We start from the raw sequence: 4,022 nt of genomic DNA, 5'->3' as shown, positions 1-4,022 counted from the left end.
GAAAGTTGATATCTATGGGGGCTGCCACTATTTCAATCCCTGTAGGTTGAAACAAGGATACACTGGGAGATATCAGGACATAACAGGACAGAAAAGACCCATCTACCTAAAGGATAATAAGTATTCGCTAATATATGTTGCAGATCCATGGGATGATCGCTGGCGTATTGGAGTAATAGGAAAGTTCTACTCAGGTGCATTCGCTAGGTACCCTGCAGCTGACTTTCATATCTCTCAACAGCTTGTACCTGCAGCTAAGTCTGTGCTAACTCCTCATAATATTATTCTACAGGAAAAACAAACAGAGGACCACATAAGATAAACTATGTACTGGAGCAAATACATTCAATATGTTGCTAACTTTCTTCCTTTCACCACCCACCCCAATGCCTCTAACTGCTTCTTTTGTGCATCCAGCAATAGACCTTTACTGACAGCAGTACCAGTTAATACCACCCTTCTTTACCCAGAAACAAAAAAAGATTTCACTGACTCTCATCTGATGGGTATTCCCTTATTCGAACAACTGGCTAACTATCCAATTTGTATTTCCAGCAAGAGTAAGCCTACTCATTACAAATGCCTCACTAACATTACTCTCTCCAGCATAGCATGTGTCACCCCTCCTCTTTTCCTATGGTGCAAAGGAAAAGCCCAACACTGTGTTAACTCCTCTTTGTCCACCTTTTGTGTACCTGTAATGATTACTCCCCAGGTGTACATATTCGAGGAAGAAGAGGCTGCCCTCCACCTTTGCAGCCACCAGTGGAGAGAAATCTTCATCCCTTTGCTAGTAGGGCTCGGACTTGCCCTCTCCCTGGGTGCTGGAGGCGCTGCAACTGCTGCTATTGTACAAACCCATCACCTGGCAGGAGACTTTCGAGACAAGCTCGACCAAGCAATGGCATCCACGACTGACAGCCTGGAATCTCTCCAACAACAAATGAACTCCCTCGCCAGGGTTGTGCTCCACAACAAAAGAACACTGGACTTAATAACTGCTGAACATGGGGTGGGTGTATGGTATTGGGAAAAGAATGCTGTTTCTTTGTAAATTAATCAAATGTTGTTGAAATGAATGTTAACCCTCTCAAAAAACTTAATAATCTATTTTCAAGATTTCACCCACCAAACAATTAGGTTGGCTTAGCAATCCCTTGTTTGCATAGCTCCAATCCCTTGTTGCCCCCTGGTAATACTGTATATTATTTTGATGCTTGCTCACTGTTTTTAAGATTTCTTTGCTGACAGTTACTGCCATTTGCTAAAATCACTACAAAACAGGCCATGGTCAATTATCAGACTTTAAATTCTCCCGAGACAAATAAGTTGACCCTTAGGGCTAGTGATGGCACTTCTCCATATTTAAATCAAAAAGGGAGAGATGTTGGGGAATCCTGCTGTGAGGGTCGCAGTCTTCCATGTCCAGATAGCTCTAAGGAGCTCGGCGCCTGATGGAAAGACTCCTCTTTTCAGCAGGGGGCCTCCTACCTCTCTTCCTAACTCATCTTTTGAAGTGGCCACCACAGATGCCCTACCAAAACTCTGAAACTGCCAGGTTTTCCTGTGTGATAATCAGGCAATGTCTGGCAGCCTGGCAGAAGCCCACCACCACATGTAAGTGGGGCATCCTGAAAGCACCTATCCACTAAGGCTTTTGCCACTGCCCCCACAGTATAAATGTCCTGGTTTCCCCTAATTAATCGGAGTTGACTCACTAAGACCTGGAGCCAAGCTGAGTCACTGAATAAAGGAGCTGTACTGAGCTGAGTTCTGAGTCTTACTGCCTACGATCCAGTCTTCCCGGAGAGAGCTGTCTCTTCGTAAACCACGACACACGGAGACCCTGCTTTCGCCGTCTCCGCACTTCCCACAAGATCTGGCGGCCGGAGGATCTCATACCTCGAGGGAGTGCTCGGTGGAAATTGGGACGGAACCCGCCCCAGGGGCTGACAGCGGCCCTCCAGAGCCACCAGCCCCGGTAGCAGAGACCCACAGCAATGCGGCCCGTGGGAGACCGGTGCAACGCCCAGCAGCTGGCACCCCGAGATCCCCGCGACTCCATAACTCATCACTTCTTTATGGATCTGGGCTCCCCTCAACAGAAGTCAAAGTGTCTTTGTACACCCACATGCCCATTGTGGCCCTCATACCAGCATTTTCTTCACCATTTGCTGACTTCATTCCTCCTTCCTATTTGAAAAGAGAAAAAGAAAACAACTTCAGGAAACACATTTTCCTACTTTCTTATGCAGCCATTCACTAAACTCAATCTGCAAGACAAGAAACATTCCTTATGTCTATGAAATCATAGGCACACTCCTTGGAGAGGCAGAATTAGAGAGCCATTAAAAATGAGAACAGAGATGAATGACTCAGTTCTGTAATTAAAATGATCATAGTGAAGGGCACAAAGAACGTGTATGCTTGTTCTACCTTACAAGCGTAGGGAATTGCTGGAAACACAGCTTCATAGTTTGAAAGTCAGAGGAGGGTATGCCTAGCATTCCAGATATCACAGTGCAAGCTAAACAAAACAATGAGTCATGAAACCGAACAGCCCACGAAGCGTGTCAGTGATGTGGTACCACTTCAGTGTAGCTTCTGGGAATGCAATGGATTGCTCAAAGAGAAGAATTGGGGTCAAAGCACAAAGGGCCTGAATCCTAGAATGTGAGCCTTCTCCATGTGATGGGCACACCTCCACAAGGAGATGGTTTGTGGCATTATAGATGCACTCGGGAAAATCTAGTCATTCACAGTGAAAAAAATGGGTGAAAAGAAGGGGGCAGCAGGGAGGGGAAGGAGGCAGGTGATGGGCAGGTTGGTGAGTGACTGTTGGTACTGTGGAGCTGTCCTGATCAAAGCTGAAGATTTACAAATACTGTTCAAATATTTGTAAATCAGGACTCAATAATACAAAAGAGAAGTCAAAACTCAGAGCATAGTCCACAGGATTCCTGAATTTTAAAGACTAATGAATTCACATGTAAAGATTTCACAGCTGTGAATGTCATGGCTGAGGGTCTAGCTGAGCGGTGCATGTGCTGGGCTTTGGGTCTGAATCTTTATATACAGATAACTATTAGCAAAAGATAAAATCACTAAGAAAAAATGCATAATTTTTCCTTTAAGGAATATAGTAGCTTAAATTTTTTTTTCTCATTTAATGGATAGAAATAAAGAATTTTTGGTGGATATATCTTCTCAGTCAATGAAAAGGGCTTGCTTGGTATAGCCACAGGCCTGGGTTTGAGTTTCACTATGTAGAAAAAAAGAAAGAAGGGGAAGGGGGAAGGATTTAAAAAAGAAAGAAAGAAAAAAGCAGAAAATAAAAACCTGTTTATAAGACCAGAAACTATAAAAAATTCAAATAAAATGACTTTATTTTGTGTGTGATTATAGATTTAGGCATTTTTGTTTTTGTTTTTTTTGAGATAAGATCTCCCTGTAGTCTCAGCTGGCCTCAGTCTCTCAGAGATCTACCTGCCTCTGCCTCCTGAGTACTGGGATTAAAGGTGTTTGCCACCATGCCTGGCTTAGATTTAGGCATTTTTAAGTACCAGAATGAAGTCAGAAAGAAATCTAAAACCCTGTTCTAGAAACATCCCGGCTTTCCTGTATAAGCAGCAAATAGCTCTTGTTTCCTAGTTGTGCTGCATGCTATGGTAGTTAAAAATTAGACAAAGAGGTGCTGAAGTGATGGCTCAGTGGTTAAGAATACTGGCTGTTCTTGCAGAAGGCCTGAGTTCAAATTTCAGCACCCACATGGCAGCTAACAACTGTCTGTAACTCCAGTTCCAGGGGATCCAACACCCTCCTCTGTCTTCCGTGGGCATTGCATGACATGAGTGTACTTACATTCATGCAGGCAATACATGGATATACATAAAATAAAAAATAGTAAGTTGGGCGTGGTAGCACACGCCTTTAGTCCCAGCACTCGGGAGGCAGGCGGATCTCTGTGAGTTTGAGGCCAGCTGGGGCTACAGGGAGACCCTGTCTCAAAAAGACCAAAAAAT

At 44.1% G+C, this 4,022-nt stretch overlaps 1 protein-coding gene across 1 annotated transcript in view; it reads right to left on the bottom strand.

Moving 5' to 3' along the window:
• The window catches only part of LOC103735036, a 185,182-nt gene that overhangs the window by 95,545 nt on the left and 85,615 nt on the right, over positions 1-4,022 (bottom strand).

The sequence above is a fragment of the Nannospalax galili genome, unplaced genomic scaffold (genome assembly GCF_000622305.1).
Source record: "Nannospalax galili isolate Female #2095 unplaced genomic scaffold, S.galili_v1.0 scaffold996, whole genome shotgun sequence".
NCBI lineage: Eukaryota > Metazoa > Chordata > Mammalia > Rodentia > Spalacidae > Nannospalax > Nannospalax galili.
Note: the sequence above shows the minus strand (reverse complement) of the source record. Positions and strands in the feature narration are given on the sequence as shown.